Source organism: Mixophyes fleayi, chromosome 6 (genome assembly GCF_038048845.1).
Source record: "Mixophyes fleayi isolate aMixFle1 chromosome 6, aMixFle1.hap1, whole genome shotgun sequence".
Classification (NCBI taxonomy): Eukaryota; Metazoa; Chordata; class Amphibia; order Anura; family Limnodynastidae; genus Mixophyes; species Mixophyes fleayi.
In genome coordinates, this window is record NC_134407.1 from 7,282,957 (window position 1) to 7,308,033 (window position 25,077).

General features: G+C 45.0%; 1 protein-coding gene across 4 annotated transcripts in view; it reads right to left on the reverse strand.

Moving 5' to 3' along the window:
• ADD3 (adducin 3) overlaps positions 1–25,077 on the reverse strand; it is a 73,260-nt gene that overhangs the window by 32,789 nt on the left and 15,394 nt on the right. For all 4 annotated transcript variants that reach the window (XM_075215720.1, XM_075215717.1, XM_075215718.1 and 1 more), the window contains exon 2: positions 12,489–12,525. The gene's annotated coding sequence lies outside the window, so the exon portion shown is untranslated. The remainder of the gene's footprint in view (positions 1–12,488; positions 12,526–25,077) is intronic.

Consider the following 25,077-nt stretch of genomic DNA (forward strand, 5'->3'; position numbering starts at 1 on the left):
TCCTTGCGTTCCCTTGTAAACCAACCCCCAACCAAAATAAATCACTAAGAAGTTATTACATATATCATAAGTCACCCAGAACACCCATTTGCCAGGATTCTCTAGTATAACTGTGTGCAAGATGCAGGCCAAACATGGAAACTGTCAAGAAGTGCCTTGTGCCTCCATGAGCTCACTGAGCCATGCTTTCATAATGAATGGTTCGGCCCACACAATGTCTGCTCCGTGGCGTGAACGCAGCAATTACACTTTAAATACCAACAGAGCCACTGTTGCACTTACTACAATTATTGTTGGTCTATTTTTTTGCTCCATAATTTCAAGTATAGAATGCAATTTAATAATGACATAGATGGCCCTGAATAACACTTAGCTGCTGCAGAACTATATGTTACAGACAGACGGAAAGATGAGCCGGCTGCAACCTGAGATCCGAGTTACGAGGAGAAGACGAAGGAGAATGCACTGGGATTTTTATCTGGATTGTGCATTCCTTCACCCGCATATTCCCAGAACGCTGTTATCCGCCTCCTCCCCCCTCAGTGAATGCACTGGTAAGCAATACCTAGTATAACCGAGACGTTTGCCACAAGCTAGGAATGTATCCGACCCACACACACAGAGCAGCAGAGACAAAATCCAAAACACCCAACGCACTCGAGGCGGAGAATCCGTGCAGGGGAGAACGCGTGGAGGCCTGCCAGAAATCAGCCTCAGATCCGGCGTCCACTGCCGACTTACTGGCTTACAGGAGGGCGAGAAATTCCCTGCGGAATCCATAAGGAGTATTACATTCAGCCAAGAGTGAGGATTTACCAGGCGGCTCGCCAACCGTTTGGGCATGATACGTAGCGCTCATCGCAGGGGGGTAAGATTGTACTTTTATGATGAGCGGTTTTAACTTTGTCCTATTGTTGAAGGGCTGGCAGAAAGACTGACAAAGAGTATTCCCTAGAACAACAGACAGCTTCATTCTGGAGACAAAGAATGTGTTACATCGGAGGGAAGTCGCAGAGAGACAAAGGGATTGGCATAAAATAAAATAAAACGAGAGATAATAAATCAGAGGGTTCTTTTGGAAACTTCTCGCACAGTTTACAAGAGGAAACTTGATAACACCGCTCTCAACGTACAGAACTGCTCGATCCCCCACCCCGAATATTAAAGAAAAATAAATAAAAAAAAAGTTTAGTTTATTTTGAGAGGGGGTCCTGCCCATCTGGCTGAGTATTTGTGTAAATCAAAAGCAACAGATGAGCCGAAAATCTCCAGCTGGGACTTTGCAAGTTCCAAATGACATCACGGCAGGGAAGCCGGCCAGAAAAACTCCACTAAGAGCGGTTGCCTGAGCCAGGGACTGTGGAACGGCATGTACGTGTGCTAGAGATCGATAATCCCATCGGGGCTTTACTGTGGGAAGCCAGGGGTTAAATCCGCAGTCTTAGCGGGTTTTGTGTTACGGCTGGCGTTGGAGAGAGGAGTTGGGTGGGGTGGGGGGTATCAGAAATTCAGAGCACACTCTCGGACAGCGGATTTAATCGTTCCAACACACTTCAACTCGAGTGAAAAATGTAACAGAAAGAGATCCGTCTTTGTATTCAAAGCTCTGACATTTAACACCGGGGAGGGAAGAACTGGAATCAGCAGAAGAGCGAGGAACGTTCATTGGAAAGAGATTCAGGACCGGCAGAGTCTTGTTTACTGATAATATATTCCCGTTTGCGAATCATATTACTGTAAGAAATTATTAGCAGGAACAGAGTAGCCCAAAATCACAAATTAGGAGGTTCTGCATTTGGTTTCTGTAAGTAACATAAAATAGCTTATACCACCTAATCAGAGACTACTATTAGTAGACAAACTGGTCTGTATAACAAATCCGAGTATTGTGCTCTTATCATCCAAACCAGGGGTGTCCAACCTTTTAGCTTCCCCGGGCCACATTGGAAGACGACGAGTCGGTTTGGGCCGCACATAAGATACACACACACATATATATATATATATATATAACTTTTTTTCAAATCCCCCTATACTTACCTTTCAATCGCCCTGTTCAAAAAATCCTCTCTAGTTATTATACTATAATCAATTTTTGTATTGTTTCGATGCAATATCAATAAAGTGCATTTAAGCCAGGCATTGTATATCAGGGTGCCCTGACCGGGCCTGCGGTACCTGACATATACACCACTGTGACCCCAAATTGTCACCTGTTTTGATAATTACACCACTATGTTAGTTAAGGGATAACAATTTATAATGGGCCAAAGAGAATAATATATAATGCCCCATTAGTATTACAAGTAGAAGTATGTAGCAGGGAGATAAGGTCCATGAAGCTCCAGGACCAGGTGACTTTTATTCACTTGTCAGCGTCCCTTGAAATAATAAAAAAAATCCCCCTTAACTTACCTTTTAATCGGCTTGTTCTCCTGTCCTCTTCTCTTCTCCAATTCTCTGCTGCTGATTGTTCTTCTCGCGCGGGTGACTCCTCTGTGCTGCGCTCCGCAATGGATGTTGGGCGTGATGACATCACGCCGGACATTCACTGCGAGCGCCGCACGGAGGAGGAGACAAGGGAGGGAGCCGGAGTACCAGCTGACGTGACCGCAAGGTAAGTAGTTTCTTTTCTTTTGCAGGATTTTTTTAACAGCGCTGCCCCCTTGCCACAACCAAAACTCCTTCTGGGCCACATTTACAGGCGTGCTGGGCCGCATGCGGCCCGCGGGTTGGACAACCCTGATCTAAACCAAACGTGGCGATTGTAGACCAAGCTAAACCGACATTACCACCAAAACCGATCCAATCTTTATCCCACTTGTGACACAACAAGGTGGTAAATGTTGTGGAAAGTGGCCGTTTCGCCCTGCGCGTGCGTTATTTGGCCATGGGGAACCTGGACAAGAGACCGGAAAAGACCAATTTGTCCCCGTCACAGATACAACCATGTTAAACACCCAACACCTGGACAGCTTAAAGCCGAGCTAAAATGCCGATAACGAGCAGAAAATCGTTGCACACGGAAGCGAGCACAGTGCAACCGCAATAAATTATGTAAACTGTTTTCCCACTGTAAGAATTTAAAACAGCAAAAATCAAACAAAAAGAAAAAACTCCCCCTAAGGCGCTAATCGCTGTATATAACGGTGTCTGTTATGTGGTCTCACATCGTAAATATACCACCAGGGTACAGAAGTTCATCATCCAAACCACACGCTCGGTGTCCCACCCACAATAAGGCCTCCGCTGCTGGATACGGGCCAGGCCCCGGCTCGGAAATATTTATGGAAACAGCTCTGGGTCATACAGCAAACAGATGTTCTTCGTTAATACAATAGATGTGAAAATGATAACAAGCTCATTTAATTAACCGTTTCCCGGCTCCTGGAGGCTGTTCCTGGGGGCGAGGAGTTAAATGTGTTAATCACATCCATAATTAGTAGTTGGGGGACCTGTATTTCAACATCAGAAAAAAAAAAGAAGGATAGTGTGTGGATTTAATTTGTTTTCTGGCATTTAGCCAGACCCACGCCCTACTACATAGCAGCGAGACGCCCCAAAAAGGCTGACTGACGCCCAACAATAACCAGACTGTAATTGCTCAGCAAGACCGATGTCTGTTAGACCCAAACCAGATGCTGACGCAGAGGGGGATGTGCGCCAGGTTGCGTTGCGTTATCTTGCGTGAATCTGCCAGAAAGCGGGCGCACACATATGCACCTTTGCAGGGTCATGTGATGGTGCCCCGACGCCTGCCTGGAGAGGTGGGACAGGGGGAGGGAAGGGCATGCAAACGCACGCAGGTTAAACTAAAGGCGCGTTCATGCAAAGGCGGTTCCTGCACAGACAGATATACGCCCTCTCTTTTTTTTTCTTTAGAATAAGTTACTCCTGTTTCGCTCCGATGTCACAAGTAATCCTATGTGTGTGCCCATTTTATACCCAGCTAAAACAGCTCTTGCTCTAATTTGCCCCCTAACAGTGCAGGTTTTCCAGGCGACGACTGGAACCCGTTACAATGTATCAATGAATACACCTATGCTACAGCAATGAGTTCTGGAAAACCTGCCCTGTTAGAGGACTTGAGGACTGGGATTGGCAAACACAAACAAGATATAGCTTGTACACACTAGTATATGTACATCGCCCCTGCCATGGTGATTTTTGTTGCTCAATCTGACCGCCAAACACACAACGGCCGGAGCTCCTGCTGCCTGGGCCGATCTGTCCTGGAAGCTGCAAACACGTAAACACATCTATACGGATATGGCTGTCCTATAATTGCCCTACAGAAGGGTCTGTTTCCTGAAGCTGGCGGGAGATAATGAGACTAATGACCGGCCATCCTCTCCATACACACATCTGTGCTCAGTGACAGCTTCATACACAACGTCTGTACGGTAACTAATCACAGGACGGCAGTCACACAGCGGAAAAATGCAGAAGAGATTCTGTTTTATTAATGCGCCAACGTGTACGTGTGCATATACGTAGGACCGCGCTCCCAGTTATTATTGTAGCCCAAGAAGATGCTTATCACAAGCCTGTTATATATAGAGATATGATCATTTCGGAAAAATAATAAAAAGACACTACATATTATCACAATCTGATCAGTTGCTTATTTACAACTTTACCTCTGCTCACTTACGTAACTAATAATAGTAAGAGGACTGAAAGCACTTACTTCAAGTGTTGCGTATAATAATAATATATATATATATATTTTAAATGCATCGATTTTTGAAGTGTACATTAATACACTTCAGCTTTAAAATAAGTCCAAATAGCGCAACAAAGCTGGTTAGAGGACCTGGCTAGCTGGAAGCCTACAAGTTGATGATTAAAATCTTTACAGTGGCTCAGTGGTTAGCATTTCTGCCTCACAGCACTGGGATCATAAGTTTGATTCCCGACCATGGTCTTGTGTGGAGTTTGTATGTTCTGCCCGTGTTTGCATGGGTTTCCTCTAGGTCATCATCATCATCTATTTATATAGCGCTACTAATTCCGCAGCGCTGTACAGAGAATTCACTCACATCAGTCCCTGCCCCATTGGAGCTTAGTTTAAATCCCCTAACATACACACACACACACACACACACACACAGACCGAGAGAGACGAAGGGCAATTTAATAGCAGCCAATTAATCTACTAGTATGTTTTTGGAGTGTGGGAGGAGAACGGAGCACCCGGAGGAAACCCACGCAAACACGGGGAGAACATACAAACTCTCTAGATGCTCCGGTTTCCTCCCACACTTCAAAAACATAATGGTAGGTTAATTGGCTGCTGACAAAAAAAATTAACCCTAGTGTGTGTGTGTGTGTGTGTGTGTGTGTGTGTTAGGGAATTTAGACTGTAAGCTCTAATGGTGCAGGGATTGATAGATAGAGCTGTTAGTTTCCAGCACCATATAGTAGAGAAAATGTATTAGCCAATGGGTCTCGCTACCCAGGATCCCAGGGGCATCGGAGTTACATGAAGTGGGAGATTAGAAGAGGGATGAGCCCATCACCTCCTTCCCCCGAACCTCACAGCCCAGGAATCCGCAGGCAACATGATATGAAAGCTTATCTCCCGCAGCCTCAGGACATTAAGGAGGAAGAGGATGGGGGATGGGGTCCAGGGCGCTCTGTCCGGGATACAATACACTGAAGCCTGTCCCAGCGTTAGTCAGCGATTTAATTCACTGACTTTCCAAACAATTCTGGGAGTAACCAAGCAGAATGCAACAGTCTATATTAAGTTTTATTTACAGTAAAAAAATAAAACCCACACATACTTCTCAGAGTAATTTATATATCCTAAAGATGTATGTTTCTCATCTTCAATACTTTGAATATACTGTATGCCTTATGATTAAAAGAAGTTATATATTCTTTACTTATGTTTCAATAGATGTACAGTTACATACGGACAGACCCTGCTGCACTATATAGTTATTGGTGTATTAACAGGCAGAGTAGTCCCCAGATTAAAGGGAAACTCCACTTTTAGAGAACTATTATCCAGGAAGATTTGTTTAATATCCTCTCTTAGATACAACAGATGTACTGTTTATAAATAAATTGTATCCAAGGCACATAAATCTCGTGTTGTTGTTGTATCCATGGGGAACAAGATCAACAAATTTGTTTGTATAATGGAATCATCTGAAGGTGGAGCGGATATTGTTCTACTCAGAGGAAACATTGTTTCAGTGTCATATTCCTGGTGATCGATCCACGTGTATCAGTAAATGTAACAGCGTACTCCCATGACATTATCCAATATCAGCAACTTGTAACACAAAGTTTCCATACAGCTCACAGGACTAAAATGATGCCTGGAAATAAATATATTACTGCACATCCCTAACGAGCCCTCATCAGTCATATTTCGGTAACGAAGAGTCTCGGTTTACCATGTGGAGACGGTGAACCGGGATACGTGGTATAGAGAGAATGGATGTAGGTAGGAAGGGAGTAAGATTAGTTTTGAATAAATGAATCATAACATTTAAAAACCACCAGAATTCCACAATCTGAGCATTGTGGGTCTGAACATTTCTTTACTCTTGATTAATCAAAAAGGAGAAAACCTGAAAATCAACTGCCCAATGCTGGCCATAGATTGGACACATCTGTGTGTCTGGCATGGACGGGGCCAGTGATTATTATTATTATTATCATTGATTTGTAAGATGCCAGAGCTCCGCAGAAGGGAAAACAGAGACATACATAAGACGGGGAGACAGAATAAATGCAGATATGGAAACAGGACGCAGGAAGAGCCCCTGCTCATTAGAGAGCTTACAATTTAATGGGAGGAAGGTAGAGCTGAGACCAGAGGAGCGAGAGTGGCTCAGAGTGGAGATTGGGACAGCTGTGAGGGTACCAGAGTAAATTATATAGGTGCGAGTAGGTTACGGCAGATTCTAGTAAAGAAATGTGTGTTCAGAGAGCATTTGAAGGCTGTGAGAGAGTATGATTGGGTGTGGTAGGATATTTCATAGGTGGGGAAGCAGCACAGGAGAAGTCTTGTAGGCAGGAGTGAGAGGTGGAAACCAGAGACGAGGGAGGTGCAGGTCAGAGGTAGATCTAAGAGAGCGAGAGGGGGAGTATTGCAAGATGAGGTTTGATGCGGGGCTTTGTTGAGGGCTAAGGGAGTAATTTTAAATAGATTTTGGAGGAGCGGATATAGGTATCTGCAGAGGGTGTGTCAGAAGAGGAAGATCAGCATCTCGGACAGATTGAAGCGTTGACAGTTGAGTGAGGAGAATGACAGATTGGAGGAGGTTCCAGTAGTTGTAGTGGGAGAGGATAGAATGGATAAGAGTTTTGGTTGCAACTTGGGTCAGATAAGGACATGCAATAGGCAGTAGTTGGGGTGTGTGGTGCCTGGCATGAGGAGACATCACAAAGTGTGTCCATTATGTCTTTGCAGTAGGTTGAGAAGTCCTGGGCTGTGTGGGAGGATGGGGGGGGGGGGGCAGAGGAGAGAGGTAAAGAGGAGAGAGGTGACAAACAGGCACCTGGGGTTAGAAGACTGGGTGGATATTAGACACGTAAAGTAGGTTTGCAAATGAAAGAGCAGTGTTGTTAGATGAAAGGATGAAGCTCTATTCGGGGAATTGGGCGTTGGGGGCAGATTTCCTCCTGTGGGGCTCAGTGGGGTATTTGATGTGCTATGGGTGAGGTTTGAATCACTGGGCTGAGGCACAACGGATATCAGACGATAGCAAAACTTTCCTGTACCCTGTGTAGCAAATGGAAGGTACCACCTGAGGCTGTGGTGGGAAACCCTCAAATAAAAAAATATAAATTCAGTTTGCGAAGCCCTATTCATTATATCAGCCATTCTCCTCTTGAATATCATTATATCATCCCTGAACTCCCTCTTTTCTGTGTTCTGCACGGTCAACAGGTTTACAAGGCTTAATTTAAAAAGCCAACAGAAAGGTAATATAGCTCTCCGATGGGTAAACCTCCTGGCACTAATTCCCGGCTCACCCTAGTAGAGTTAACAGCACCAGATTTTGCCGGGATGTATTGAAACATGAGCTCTGTGTAAGCAGAGAGCAAACGTCACTCAGAAACCTGGATCTAAAAGTTATTAATATAAGCACACGTCACTTAAAGACTTAACGAGTGGCACTGTGTATACCGGTCACTCACGGACAATGGAGGTAACCAATACGAATATTCATGAAAATGCAGCCTATGAATTCACTAGGAACAACACTGAGACATGAGGCACTAGTTATTGGATGGGCTGTGGTGTCAGTGTGTAAGTAACAGGTACACATGAATGCATCGCCTCTGTTTTGAGAGCTTAATCACGGATTATCCACTCGCTGCCCTCCCCACAGCCTAATACTAACAGAGGTTTTACAGCGATTCAGGCACCACAGGATCCATGCAACCACAAATGAGGCAGAATGTACATCCGCCGCCCCGGGGCTCAGATTCACCGCCCAGCAGGAAGGAGTAGGGTAGATGCACCAGGCCGGGCTCCAGCACCAACCCTGTGTACGAGCCGCCGGGCGGCTTAGCCACAGCGACAGGTGGAAGCATTAACCCCACACTGCCTGTCTCAAACGCATCCTTTAATTTCCGAATAAACACTTCCATTCCAGCACAATGACATCATAACACTAGGGCAGCACGGTGGCTCAGTGGTTAGCACTTCTGTCTTAGAGCACTGGGGTCATGAGTTCAATTTCCAAGCATGGCCTTATCTATTTGGAGTTTGTATGTTTTCCCCGTGTTTGCGTGGGTTTCCTCTGGGTGCTCTGGTTTCCTCCCACATTCCAAAAACATTCTGGTAGGTCAATTGGCTTCTAACAAATTGACCCGTGTCTCTCTCAGTGTGTGTGTGTGTGTGTGTGTGTGTGTGTGTGTGTGTGTGTGTGTGTGTGTGTTAGGGAATTTAGACTGTAAGCCCCAATGGGGCAGTGACTGATGTGAGTTCTCTGTACAGCGCTGCGGAATTAGTGGCGCTATAGAAATAAATGATGATGATGATGATGATGATGAGTATGATGATGGAGGTAGACGTCTTAACTGTATTTTTAGCATTTTTGTTTCACACTGTTCTGCTTGGACAGAAAGGAATCTGCAGGGCACGCTCCACGTAGGACACTTGTAGTATCATTAGAAACAGCGAATTTGATGGCAGAAGATAACCTACGTAAGGTCCCTTGTGTCTGCGCTATTTTCTAAGTTTTACCAATAGCCGTATGTTTGTCCCATGTTTTTTTTTTTTGGGTTATTTTACTGTACGAATCTCAAACACAGCTGCTGGGAGACTAGTCCCTGGATCTACTACTCCTTATGTATAAAAAGTTCTTTCTTAAGTTCCCTTTCAGTATTCCTCCAATTTCAGAGCGTGTCCCCTTCTGCCAGGAACCCTCTCTTACTTGTATAACTATAAGCTCTTCATGAACACTATTACTTTTAATATATTTGAATGCACCATACTCTCCTCTGTCCCTCCTCTCGTCCAGCTCTTCAAGTCTTCCCTGATGAGTTGTGTTACGCAGCCCATGTACCAGATTAGTCATCCTTCTCTAGATTATTTCTATTTTATCCCTGTCTTTTTGGCGATAGGGCCTTCAGAACAGTACACAGTACTCCGGGTGACATCTTACCAGTGACCTATGAAGCGGCAATATGTGTTTACTACCATACACATTCAGATTATTGATCAGTGCTTATCAGCTAATGGATCAGTCGTTGTCCACCAGTCCAGGGTTTTTACAATTCCATAAAAGTAAAATAACAATTGCAACGTGTGTGGACAACAGTACAACAATGAAACATTCAAGGGTTCAAACCTAAGTTTAGAGATTGCATCAAGAGTGAAACACACAAAAAAAAATCAAATAAAGTTTTTGGGGCTGAAACTATCTTGCTACAAAGCAGTTCTGGGACTACGGTATAACAGAGGACGACACGTTGAACTGAACACTTTCACAGAATCACACTGTACTTCCCCTGACCTGTGCCAGCAAACAGCTCAAATTACATCTGGTGATGACCAAACCCTCTAATCACAGTCAGATCTCTGTTTACACTAGGAACAGGGCAACGTGGTTCCTATAACTGTACAAACACCAACTCAATAACAGGAAGCAGCAGAAACTGATAGAAATCTACGCCCTCTATGCCGCAACCAAAAACCGCAGGGTAACCAACCGTACAGGGAAACCCCAAATGTGTCCACAGAGCTGCATCAAAAACACAGAACAGCGCTGCCCCAGAACGACGAGATGTAATAATCCCATCAGTTCCATATTTATCCCGTCCTATAAGGGGCAGATATAATGCAGCACGGGGTGACGCCGGGCACCTCCTCGATATCCGGCTGCGCACATTGTCCTCTATTACGTTAGGGAACATCTGCTCGTTTTCTGTGCAAGGAAAAATAAGCAGAATTTTCAGCCTGAACATCGCCTTGATGAGCCTCCGCGGACAGCTCCAGAGACGCGTCACGCTGAATGGAATATCCCACTTACAATATATTCTCCCAGATTGTCAAAAACATTATCCTGTCCGTTCTGTTTTCGCACTAAAGCTTTTTGCAGGAAAGGGTCTTCGTTAATGAAATAATGCAAATATTACACAATGTAAGCCTCTTTGGATAAACCCCTCAAATATATTCTTATAGCCAATCAGGCCCATCACCCCACCCTCCCACATTACCCCTCCCAGGTAATTGAACTCTTGCATGCGCTAGTGATGGGCCCTCAAAGCCTTCACCTAGGGCCCCCCAGCTCCTTCCTGCTCTATTGTCAGATCTGTTACAGTGTGTAACACTTCTTCAGAATCCCTGCTGATATGTAATTACAGATACGAGTCTCTTTCTTTGATTAAATGTCTTGTTTTACCTTTGAAAGGTTAGAGGGTCTCACTAGGTTGCCTATGACTGTGCTAGAGGCTACAATCAGTCCACAGCCCTGCTGGAGAGTTATAAGGAAGAGCTATGGCCTCCTGGAAATCGTGCGGGGGTCATTGTTCACTTAAGGAGGTGTTGTCCAAAAATGGACAACTGCTTTAACACATCTCTGACACCTCCACCCCCTTCCCTGTGGTATGTACAAGTTATCAGTACCTGGAGGGCTGTGCTACAGCTGTACAATATAACCAGACCAGAGCAGGACATGATCATCCCTATTGTAGATAAATGAACCTCCTGCAGTGACCTGAAAACAAAGACCGATATAAATAATAAATTATAAAGATTACATGGTGCGGCAGCTGCAGCACCCGATGTCTTGTGGCTGGACGCAGCGATGGCTGAATGCCGCTTCACTCGTCGCCAGCAGAGCGCCAGGGAAAGCGGAATGGGCCCCCTTCACTGCATCCTCTCAGGTCATAGGTATGTATGTATGTATGGAAGTAAAACACGTCAAACAGCATTAAGCACATAGAACACGTATGACATTACAAGGTGGGAAGTTCCTCTAATCCCAGAACAGAGAACAACTGCGCGTCGTACATAACCCAGATCTTGTGCTTGGTAATAAAACTCAAATAAATGTGAAAGTAAAGGTGTGTTTACTTCAGGTTACCAGGACAGAGTAACAGCGTTATATTATGTTTCTTTACGATCTGTTTACCTATAGAAGATAAAAACCACCCGGGAGGGGTGGAAGTCAGTGCAGCAAATAGTAATGTACAGCAAGTTACTGGGGTCATGAGTTCAATTCCCGACCATGGCCTTATCTGTGTGGAGTTTGTATCTTCTCCCCGTGTTTGCGTGGGTTTCCTCCGGGTGCTCCGGTTTCCTCCCACACACCAAAAACATACTAGTAGGTTAATTGGCTGCTATCAAAATTGACCCTAGTCTCTCTCTGTCTGTCTATGTTGATGTTAGGGAATTTACATTGTAAGCTCCAATGGGGCAGGGACTGATGTGAGTTCTCTGTACAGCGCTGCGGAATTAGTGGCGCTATATAAATAAATGGTGAGGATAGAGATATAGATATATGTATATGTATATGTATATGTATATGTATATGTATATGTATATGTATATGTATATATATATATATATATATATATATATATATATATATATATCTCTATCTGTGCACTAGGAACCTCCGTGACTACGATTACATGCCGATTTACTGTCGTGCTATTTTCATTTTCCAAACATGTGGAAGACATTATATACAGGCGTCTCTGCATTCTGTTATAATCACCATTCTGGCTGGAATGCCGTCACATGGATGTAAACACGGAAGGAGAATGTCAGAGGACTAACGATACATTACAAAACATAGTACTAGCTGAATGTCTTTTAGCCAACTCCCCTCTCAGATAAAATCCCCCCCAACATGTATGTGCAGGTATCGGCCTTGTTACACGCAAGGAGTCAATATAACCTATAATAAGAAGTCTGTAACATATGTCCAGGTATATTCATTCCACACACAAATATATAATTCTAGGACCAGAGCTTTTCCCGATACATAGATAAAAGTGACACTTACCCAAATGTATTCCCAGGAGAAATGTTCAGCTTTTCACCTAAAGCAAGAAACAAAATCAATAATGAAGATCTGACGGTCAGTGTAACCCACAATGCAGCCAATAAAATAATCCATTAATGACATCTATCTGTAATGCTGTCAGTTACTCAGCTGAAAAAATAAACCTTAATCTATATACATCACTAAACGCCCGATATCTGCCCCATTACTGTACGGAGAGGTCGGGTGGATCTTCTGTACATTGTATCGCTCAGGTTTAGTCTGCAAGTGAATATACGTGATTGGTGGATTCGCACACAGGGTCACGGTAAGGTTTATAAGGGGAATTACAAACATCCCATATCAGCAGCCGATCATTATTCACACATAGTAGGCAGCGTTATACATCATCCAATGGATGCCATACTGAGACATAAATATACATACAGATCAATACAGACACGCTTTACGGGTGCTTTTAGATAGAGAATAAGAATATTAAAAAAAAAAAAATATTTTCTAGAAAGCAAAGTTTGGTTCCAATTAATTCAAAACTATATGAGAACTCGAGATGGGAGAATCAATTTGTCCAATTCTGAAATTCTTCCAAATTTCATTGAACCAAAAATTAACATGTGAATCGTCCAGATTTGCCCAAAATTCAGCAAATAATGTACGCTCCCTTTTGCCAATCACAGTGCATAGAATGTAAACAAACCAATCGGCAAAGCTCAAGAAAGGTCACATGACTACAGCCTTATAAATAGGGCTTACAGCCTCTCTAATGCTCGATCCTCCTTGATGGTTCTAGAGGAAAACGGTCTGAACCCTGAATTTGTGACTCTGCCTATTATACTCTTCACTTCTGTTCTGCGCAGACATAGTGCTCAGCCCGATACGCTCATTATTTTAATTTTGCATTCAATTCAGCTCAATGTGGTTCCGGGATCAATCCGCGGAGACACAAAGGCGATGATCAAGTACCGAGGTACTACACTGCCTGCCCTCTAATCTGGTGTTTTGTTTCTTTACGACGCACCAACAGACGCAAAACACCATTTATCCGTCATTCTACTTGTCGTTCCGTCCATCCGCTCTACCCGAATCCCTTAATTATTGGGCGTCAGTGGGATCACAGAGGACGACAACTCGCGTGCAGAATAGAAACTGTAGATGGCGGACAGGAAGTGCGTGCGGCGATTCGGAGCACATTAAAGCCATATTCAGGCCGGTGGTAATCTATCCCGATACTTGGGATACCGACACCGACTATAGCTACAAAAAAACCCACGAAGGCTGAAATCAGGACATGATTATAATATACATACACTTATATCAGCACCGACCGAGGACATTACAGAAGGAAGTGCTATGCGACTACTACACAAGCCGAAGATGCTGGATGTCGGCGCTTCAGTATGACATCACCGAAGACAGCGACATGCACATTTAAAGAGATACGTTAACGTTAGGCTTAGGGTGCGTCAAACTTGGCTGTCGTCGGTGACCTGTGTAGCAGTCGCTTGGCACTTCATTCGGTAATGTCCTCCATCGGTGATAAAGGTAAGTGTATATTATAATGATGGGGCATATTCAATTACGTTTCCGGTCGGCGGGATCGCGCCGGAATGGGCCGCAAAGTTAATCCACGGTACCGCAATAACGTGGATTTTTGTTCGCACCCCATAGGGTTGAGTACGAAAATCCACGTTATTGCACCGCCAATATTGCGCATCGGAATCCTAATTGAATATGCCCCTTAGTGTTTTATTTGTAGCTATAGCTGGTGTCTGTATCCCAAGCATCGGAATACCGTACCCAACCCCTTCAGGAAGAATGTAAATAAAAACAAGATCATTTTCTACAGATCGGTGCTCCGGTCAGAGACCAGCATCCATTCTACAGATCGGTGCTCCGGTCAGAGACCAGCATCCATTCTACAGATCGGTGCTCCGGTCAGAGACCAGCATCCATTCTACAGATCGGTGCTCCGGTCAGAGACCAGCATCCATTCTACAGATCGGTGCTCCGGTCAGAGACCAGCATCCATTCTACAGATCGGTGCTCCGGTCAGAGACCAGCATCCATTCTACAGATCGGTGCTCCGGTCAGAGACCAGCATCCATTCTACAGATCGGTGCTCCGGTCAGAGACCAGCATCCATTCTACAGATCGGTGCTCCGGTCAGAGACCAGCATCCATTCTACAGATCGGTGCTCCGGTCAGAGACCAGCATCCATCTCTTCATCAGTAGTTTCTCCAACAGCTCCGAACATGTTGTGACAAATTACAAGCTTAGGAACTATTAATCCGGAATCTCGGCGTGGCAGATCGCATCTAATTTCCCCATATCATTAACTCTGACTTACACATAGCTTTACAGATTAGCTGAAATCACTACAACAATGCACCTTGCCGGGAAAATCCCACCATCATTACCAGATTTACCAATATTAAGCCAGAGAATTTATGTCACAATTAGGTGACCCTTCCTACCTCAACATAGCTTTAAAGGTAAAGTGACCTAATTTTTCCTGCACAGGTCAGTATTGTGAGACCCATATACGACTTTTTACAGATAGCATAGGGTATATTCTTGTATTAGCTCCCCACCCCATTATAGACAGCTGAAGCCCCTCCCACATCGTTAGGGGTGTGTCCTAATGGGATCTAATGCAGGTAAAAAAAGCTAAGACTAAAAACATTTTATTTAGTAGGTCACCACTGGCCCCACCCCTCTGTATGAATCAACCAATCCACATATTCCCTTTCTGCAAACAAGTCTGCCAAGCCATCAGCCGGTCTGTGTCTGCCCAGTTAGAGGAACCCCGTCCTAACCAGTGGCTGATTAAGGGTTCGGGCCGCTCTAGGAAAATACACATGAAGTGCTCCTTGTCCTCCACCCCAGGCATATACGCAGCAGGTAAAAATGAACTTGTTCTTAATTTAAAATTATGCTTCCTTACCCCTCCCCACATATGTCCAATACTGTCCTTGCGTCTTCTGTAAGTTGGCTGCTAGAGCTTTGTTTAAAGTCCTATAATGTCCTTATAGCAGGTCTGGGAAATCTAAGAACACAAAATTTACATTAATAACTGAACCGCACCCTTAAATGTGCCACGACTTCTCCATTCCTTCCTGGTACTGCAACGCATTTCACTGTCCTCACAGTGTCATGTGTTGTACAAGGACATTACCCAGCATGCACCAGCAAAATAATGGAGGGGGACACAGGTCATTGTGAACAGATATTGTAATCCATAGCGACCAATCAGATTCCGCCTCTTTGTAGTTTAGAAAAAACATTCTTTTTTTTTTTGCTATAGTTACAGCATGTGCAGTTCCCTATGTGCCTAAATGTCAGTCTAATCATTCGTGAAGACCATATATACAAATATAAGCTGCACTCACATAGTAATGTTTAGCAGCCATGTAAACAGATCGTTAAACAGATCGCTCATTTACCAGTAATGTATAGCAGGAGGCAGCAATATATCCAGAACACAGCGTTACAGTAATGTAAAGCGTGAGAAAGCCGCGTAGAGGAAACTCCGATCGTCTAATGGACAAGACAGATCTGACCCCGAGTTTCCTTTTCCTAAAAGCCGGACCCTGTGGATCGCTGTAATGTGTCATTATCAGGACGTGCAGAGTGCTCACTACTAGGCACCGAGACCTCTCGGGAAAATAAAGATACTGGTGGAAGTGAATCGATCTCCAGAAGGAGATGGAGAAACCATTAGAGCGCAGTCAGCGCGTTTCAATCTCTGCAATGTCAGCGACTGCGGAAACCTGAGAGCGCAAGAGCCCAGCGATTGCCTTCATGTTATTATCCATGTACAAGAACAGTAACACTATTCTATACGTTCCTGAACTATAAACCTTAATGTATAGGACATATTAGTGACAGCGAGGAATTCTGTGACCACACACGAGGTAATTACATTTATACAGATCACAGGAATCAGGGAAACCACCAACTAGAATATGCTACATACAAGTGTACACTAATGCATCACATATATGGTTACAGACATACATATATATTTATACACATGTGATACCGAGGGCTGGAGGCATTATATCGCCCCCACCACCACCGAATGGGTATATTGCCTAACATTCAGTCATTTAGGCATTAATCACTAGTGTAATATGACAGATTATGGATTAGAAGATGAAATTGCTGTAAATGTGTTTACACGGGAAGGGCAAGTTTACGACATGCATTGATTTACGCAGCACAAAGTCTACACGGAGAAGTCTGCAATGTATCAGGGGTTACAACAAAAATAATCAATTAAAAATGTCAGAACTGTTAAAGGACAACTACACCCCAAAACTGACCTGTTTCTGTAAAGGACCATGAACCATGGTCCAGTGTTAATGATCAGCAGCAGAATATACAGAACTACGGGGTATAATAACACACTATATAGTATGTCGGCACAGGGTAATATGTATAGCATCAGGGGAGAAATGTTCTCCATTTAAGACAAATTGAACGACGCGTTCTAGGAGTTTTCATATTTTCTGGGATTTGAGGATGACATTTTTTTTATGTGCAATTATATTACAGACAGCTGACAATGTCCCGACGGGCTCTGATGCAGGTCAAAAAGCTGAAACTGAAATCATTTCAGTTACTGGCCCCGCCCCTGTGTATGGACCAGCCAATCCACACACTGCACTTCTGCAAAGCTGTCAGTCACTCTGTGCCTGCCGTGTTAGAGAAGAATTTTATCCTAACATGGCAACCTGCTGCAGAGGCGAGTGTGAGTGAGAGAGAGCATGGGGGGGTGGGGGACATATCTAGTATACACACTCCAGTTATCTCATGCATACTATTGAGCAGTCAATCAATAACACGCAGCCTTTGATATATAAATTCTTCATGTCAAACAGCGGCTGGAGTTGCCCTTTAAATATAGAGCAGATTACTCCGAGGTTAGAGGCAGAGTCGCATATTACATTACACGACTTATCTCTCAGATAGGCTGCAGGAATTCACACCCTATTTCTGCCAGGTTTAAATGGGCAACGCATGCCAGGAATTCATTTTAGCATTTAGCCCGGGAATGTGCCACAGCTTAAAGCAAGAATTCTGGGAACACTGAGTTGTCCGTACTCCCCCCTGACCCCCCCCCCCCTCACCCCCTGCAAAGCCGATTCCAATGTACTGGTTACAAGGCTGCTTTTTAATAGCATTTCTGGATGAAAATAAAAGTTTAATGCCACTAAATTACCTTACTGAATGAGAATAATAATAATAAAAAAAAAACAACACTCATTAAAACATTTTTCGAAAAAGGAACTTATACTGTGAGATGACTTCTTAACTGAAAATACAATGTATCCAAATCCTTTATGAAACTTGTAAGGATTAATACAAGTTATAGGCTCTGAAGTTACTTAAAACAACGGTTTCGCATCAATTGAATCCAGATTACGCCGATGTGGGAGAAGCTCTCTCTAGCACAGAACCTCTTTGGGGTTAAACACTACTCTGATGCACAGAAGCTCAGACCTGACATCTTCTAAGAGACAGAGCAATAAGCTCTGAAGATTTAATATAAAATCTCTGCAATAACCCCCCTACAGTTCATTAGACAGAGCTGGAAGTCAGATATAAGCAAAACAAAAATCAGAATTCTGACTAATCCGCTTTACATGGTATGAATCACCAAAATACACCAATATATCGCACAACTTGCTTTTCATATCCCTCGTAAAATACAAAAACAAGTTATTGCTTGTCAATTTACTAACGGCTGAAACAGGAGCCCGCTAGAAAATGCGGCTAAAATCAAATAGCTGACTACGCCACGATTTAAATTCAATAGAAGTAGCGTAAATAATGACCTCCTAGATTCAACAGGGGGGCTCCTAAAATATACAATATTTTGTTTTAGACGGACTGATTATGTGTCAGAATTCTGCAACCAATGCAGATTGAAGTCATTAATAATTATTTATGTTTTATAATGTTTTCCACGGTTCCTTTAAGCCGTCAGCAATAAACAGACATATATATATTAATAACTCTCACGGGTGCACTTGGAACATCTCTGCGACCACCGATAGCGCAATGCGTGTGTAGCGTTGAACCGTGGCCCTTGTCCAGACATTTAAACAACGAACAGAATTATTACTTGGATGGTCTGCGAGAGGACGGCTGCAGGAAGCTCATCGGGAAACGCTGGGAAAGGAAGCCAGGTGCGTAGTGGAGGAAATCACATATTTACAACAAAGTGCCCATTTCACCCGTGCCAGCTGGCACTCAGAGCGCCCATTCAATGATCTCCGGCTTCTTCCAAATACCAGGGCCACTCGGAAGTGCAAGTGTCACAGGGTAACGTATCTGACGCAGGCGACACTGTGTGATAAACGTACTGCTTCCTCTTCCATCTCATTTAATACCGCAGTCATTAAGGGGGGGGGAACAAAAAGGAAAATACACAATAATCCTTATTACAAGTCATCACACAAATATATGTACAAAATCCCCTAATCCCCTATCCTATTATACTTATTAAGCAGCCAATAGTGTAAGCCATTGCTCTCTGTTATCTGACCGTTCCAGTTCACGGTCGCTATCCTGTAACAGACGTCGAGAGGAACATAATAAACATTTCGTCAAAATCATAGTTGGAGCTGTGATTTTGGGAGCTTACACTCAGAGCTCTGAGATATGATGAAAGCAAACATTTTATATTTTATCTATCGAGCATCTCGCCCGGCAAGGTGGACAATCTGCTGCTCAGCGCAACCCCGGTACATTGGATTTTCCATAATTAAGTTCTGCTTTTTCTAACCATTATTTCCAGAGTACGAAGCTTAGAGGAAACAGAAGTCAGGTAGTTTTATTGTACTTGTACTTTACTGCAGTGGCTACAAAATTATCAATATAATCTACACAAATAACCTCTTCTGTACAGGTGACATATCATATTCCTGATAACTGATGAATGCTATGACAAACTCTATATATATTATACTTGTATATCGGGCAGCACGGTGGCTGAGTGGTTTAGGGCCTTACAGCACTGGGGTCATGAGTTCAATTCCTTAACATGGCCTTATCTGTATGTATGTTCTCCCCGTGTTTGCGTGGGTTTCCTTCGGGTGCTCCGATTTCCTCCCACACTCCAAAAAACATACTGGTAGGTTAATTGGCCGCTAACAAAATTGACCCCAGTGTGTCTGTCTGTGTGTGTGTGTGTGTGTGTTAGGGAATTTAGATTGTAAGCCCCAATGGGGCAGGGACTGATGTGAGTGAGTTCTCTGTACAGCGCTGCGGAATTAGTTGCGCTATATAAATAAAAGATGATGATATTGTGTTATATGTATCTGATATGCCGATCTGGGGATTTATCAGGCGCCATTGTATTATATATCAGAGGGTTCGATTATAAAAAGGGAAAGCAAAATGGAGACACCAGGTAAACTGATATTTTTAGGATGCAATAAAAATTATTTCTTGTAGAAAACAGCTGTCATTTATTCAGCATTTAAACGAGAACAGTCACCAGCCTGACGTGACGGATACGTGTAACGGACAAAGTAACGCTCACTAATATTCTCTACAGCGCGAAAGAAACGGTCACTTTAAGAAGTGTCAGCAGAAATATCTTCATTCTAACCTGAACTGGAAAATTATTATAACACACAGATCATTTAACAACCAGGGACATGGAGGAACCATTTGTCCCCGTGAATAAATTGGTAGTTCGGATTTCAGAGTTTCATTGTCCGCAACAAACGCAAAGAGAACTATTCAATCTCAACGGAAAGTATTGTATTAGACTCAGATACAATAAGAAGTAGTGGGGTTACAATGGGAACATTTAACAAGCTGGTTTACACTTCAAGCTAAATGAGGCAAATATTTATCACCAGAACGAACTAACCCTGTGGGATCCTAGAATAACACTGTCCACAAGTCCTGTGATGAAATGAGGCTTTGACTGGACTTCCTGAGGGGGGGAAATAATCATCTGTGACTTGTTCTGAGGATCCTTCTCTGCTCTATAATCCTGGCTGAGAACACACATCTCATTTGCCTGAAGGGTAAATACCAGGATCTAGACTAGGTCCCAGCTGTACGGTAAATAAACAGCCCCACAAGAGTGTACAGTGGAGACCGCGGCGTGTAAGGCTGCGCTGTGTCTTAGTGACGCAGGATAAGGTCCCGGCTAACAGGCCAGATCTCTGTTCACCGTCGCCTGGACTGTAAGTTACATGAGATTTAGCAAAACACAACAGTCGTGTGATGAAATAAAGGGTCGGCACAGGCTCAACTGTATAACGAACACAAAGACGTTTACACCATGTCCCAGAAACCGCTGGAACGCAGATAATCAGCCCCCATACAGCGATGGTCCTGAGCAAAACTAACCCAAAAAACTCCAACTCCAATGGAAGGCGGCTTTTACTCATACGGTGATAAATTAATATATTATACCCACTCATAGGCTGATCCTGGCATTCAGCTAGGGCACCAAATTAAAGGATCTATTTCTAATTGGCCACATATGGATGGCTAAATTGTAAAGTTCCACCAATCAAGCACCCGGCCAGAGTGATTGGTTATTCTATCCCCATGAATGTTCTACATTTGTGATTGGGCTGCACGTTGGCCGAGCAACTTTCTAAGGCTCCGATTGGGCTGCACGCTGGCCGAGCAACGTTCTAAGGCTACAATTGGGCTGCACGCTGGCCGAGCAACTTTCTAAGGCTACAATTGGGCTGCACGTTGGCCGAGCAACTTTCTAAGGCTCCGATTGGGCTGCACGTTGGCCGAGCAACTTTCTAAGGCTACGATTGGGCTGCACGCTGGCCGAGCAACTTTCTAAGGCTACAATTGGGCTGCACGTTGGCCGAGCAACTTTCTAAGGCTCCGATTGGGTTGCATGTTGGCCGAGCAACTTTCTAAGGCTCCAATTGGGCTGCACGCTGCCCGAGCAACTTTCTAAGGCTGATTAGGCTGCACGTTGGCCGAGCAACTTTCTAAGGCTCCGATTGGGCTGCACGCTGGCCGAGCAACTTTCTAAGGCTACAATTGGGCTGCACGTTGGCCGAGCAACTTTCTAAGGCTCCGATTGGGCTGCACGTTGGCCGAGCAACTTTCTAAGGCTACGATTGGGCTGCACGCTGGCCGAGCAACTTTCTAAGGCTACAATTGGGCTGCACGTTGGCCGAGCAACTTTCTAAGGCTCCGATTGGGTTGCATGTTGGCCGAGCAACTTTCTAAGGCTCTAATTGGGCTGCACGCTGCCCGAGCAACTTTCTAAGGCTGATTAGGCTGCACGTTGGCCGAGCAACTTTCTAAGGCTCCGATTGGGCTGCACGCTGGCCGAGCAGCGTTCTAAGGCTCCGATTGGGCTGCACGCTGGCCGAGCAGCGTTCTAAGGCTCCGATTGGGCTGCACGCTGGCCGAGCAGCGTTCTAAGGCTCCGATTGGGCTGCACGCTGGCCGAGCAGCGTTCTAAGGCTCCGATTGGGCTGCACGCTGGCCGAGCAGCGTTCTAAGGCTCCGATTGGGCTGCACGCTGGCCGAGCAGCGTTCGAAGGCTCCGATTGGGCTGCACGCTGGCCGAGCAGCGTTCTAAGGCTCCGATTGGGCTGCACGCTGGCCGAGCAGCGTTCTAAGGCTCCGATTGGGCTGCACGCTGGCCGAGCAGCGTTCTAAGGCTCCGATTGGGCTGCACGCTGGCCGAGCAACGTTCTAAGGCTCCGATTGGGCTGCACGCTGGCCGAGCAACGTTCTAAGGCTCCGATTGGGCTGCACGCTGCCCGAGCAACTTTCTAAGGCTCCGATTGGGCTGCACGTTGGCCAAGCAACTTTCTAAGGCTCCGATTGGGCTGCACGTTGGCCGAGCAACTTTCTAAGGCTGCGATTGGGCTGCACGTTGGCCAAGCAACTTTCTAAAGCTGCGATTGGGCTGCAGGTTGGCCGAGCAACTTTCTAAAACTCCGATTCTGCTATAGGTTGGTTCTAGGTTTGTCCACTTCACATGATTATCACTGATCAAAAAAAAAAAAAAAAATCTAATATGTTTGACAGGTGCTTGTGCTGTATTTAATCACACTTAAAAACAGCACAATCTTTAGTTTGCTTAGGAAACAGGGAGCATACAGTGAACAGATACAATAAGCATTATATAAATCAAAACCAAAGCCAATAACTCCAAATATAACCACAACTAGCAACCCGGTAACTCCAGAGAACGACACAACATGTGAAGCGCTCTACCAGACATGGCAACAGCTGTGTTGATGTGCGGCTCTCCGTCCACTCTGACTGCATGACGCAGGCTCTTAAACTGCGGAAACTCTCACACGACAAAGAACCTTCAGTTTACACGTAACCTTCAGTTTACCACGCTCCATAAAAGCTAAATGGTTTGCAGGGTCAAGAAAGGTCCGTGAGTAGAATACAAATTGAAGCCCCGGACTTTACACTGTGACTTAAATACTCCATTAAGGGAATAAGAGGCCATTAACTTGTAGCCAATACCTGCAGGACCCAGAACCAACAGATCTTACACTCTATCAGGAAATTCTCTCATGTCCTTGTATTCAGCATCTGATTCCTATCACCCTAAGCCTATGGCCCATTACCCTCAGGGTCTCTTCATTTACAAAATATTAATCCCACAAAAAGCGCACTTATGTGTTAATATTTCGCAACTCCAACGCGCAAGAACAGCAGAAGCATTAAGGAGTTTTCATCCAGTCGGTGATTCGCTTTCTGTGATCTGGAACTTCTCTCCTAACACCTGAGATCTCACTATGCTCATGAATAAGAGGAGACACACTGAGCAGCATTCTAGAAGGTTAAAAAGAGGCAAGAAGACATTTGCCCCGGCCACTGTGTAAATGAGACAAAGTAATCAAAGCTCTTAAAACAAATTCACTACAAAGTAATGATCTGAGGTTCTATATCATCTCCCAGAGATTATTATTATTATTATTATTATTATTTATTTATAGGGCGCCACTAGGTATCCGTAGCGCCGTACAGGGACAGACAGAAATACAGTACAGGGTGAGACATCACGGAACAGTTAACAAAAAGCACAGTAACTCAGAAGCTCAAAGTACAGCTAGATGACAGGCGAGAGCCCCAGCGGGGTAGCTAGAGGGGTAGAAGGGCCTCACAGAAAAAACAAGGAGCTGGAGAGCAGAGTTAAGGTGGTGGAGAACAGGAGGAGAGGAGGCCCTGCTCGGAGGAGCGTACAATCTAAGGGGAGGGTAGGACGGACAGAGACGCAAGGGAAGGAAGAGGAGAGGGGGAGAGTGGAGGCAAAGACGGAGGGGAGGGGGGGAGAGGAGAGCGACGAGGAGGAAGGTAGGTGGGAGACAGGAAGGAGGGCAGTTAGGTGGGGGACTGGAAGGCTATAAGGAAGAGGTGGGTTTTTAAGGCCCGTTTGAAGCTGGACAAGTTGGGTGAAGTTCTGATGGAGCGGGGGAGCTGGTTCCAGTGGAGTGGGGCAGCACGGGAGAAGTCTTGGATGCGAGCGTGGGAGGAGGTGACCAGGGGGGAAGAGAGGCGACGGTCATTGGCCGAACGCAGAGGGCGGGATGGAGCATGGATGGAGATGAGGCTGGAGATGTAGGGAGCGGTGGAGTTGGAGAGGGCCTTGAAGGTAAGTGTAAGGAGCTTGAACACGATTCTGTAGGGGAAGGGGAGCCAGTGAAGGGATTGGTAGAGGGGGGAGACAGAGGAGGAGCGGCGAGAAAGGAAAATAAGCCGAGCGGCAGCATTGAGAACGGAGCGAAGGGGGGCGAGATGAGAGCGGGGGATTCCAGTAAGGAGGAGGTTGCAGTAGTCTAAGCGGGAGATGATAAGAGAGTGGACAAGAGCTTTAGTGGCATCTTGGGAAAGGAAGGGCCGAATGCGCGCGATGTTGCGCAGCTGGAAGCGGCAAGATTTAGCAAGTGAGAGAATGTGAGGGGCAAAGGAGAGAGAGGAGTCGAGGATGACACCGAGGCAGCGAATTTGAGGAACAGGGGAAAGAGAGGAGTTGAGTACAGTGATAGAGAGGTCTGAAGGGCAGGGGGAATGAGCAGGAGGAAAGACAATTAGTTCGGTTTTCGCAAGATTAAGTTTGAGAAATTTAGAGGACATCCAGGAGGAGATGGCCGAGAGGCAGTCGGACACCCTGGAGAGGAGGGAGGGAGAGAGATCAGGAGAGGAAAGGTAGAGTTGGGTGTCATCCGCATAAAGGTGGTACTTGAGACCAAAGGAGCTGATGAGTTTGCCCAGGGAAGAGGTGTAAAGAGAGAACAGTAGGGGTCCGAGAACAGAGCCTTGGGGGACCCCTACTGGAAGGGAGGAGGGGGGGGAGAGAGATCCAGAGGTGGTGACCGAGAAGGAACGGTCAGCAAGGTAAGAGGTGAACCAGGACAGGACGGAGCCAGAGAGGCCAAAGGATTGAAGGGTGTGGAGCAGGAGTGGGTGGTCAACGGTGTCAAAGGCCGCTGAGATCTTAAAGCACTTTAATTACAATCAGTGATGGGGTGTTTGTCTGGCTCTAATATAGAAAAGGAAAAACCCACAAACCAAGGACCTTAAACACTCTAATGATTTTTGGCTACTATAAAC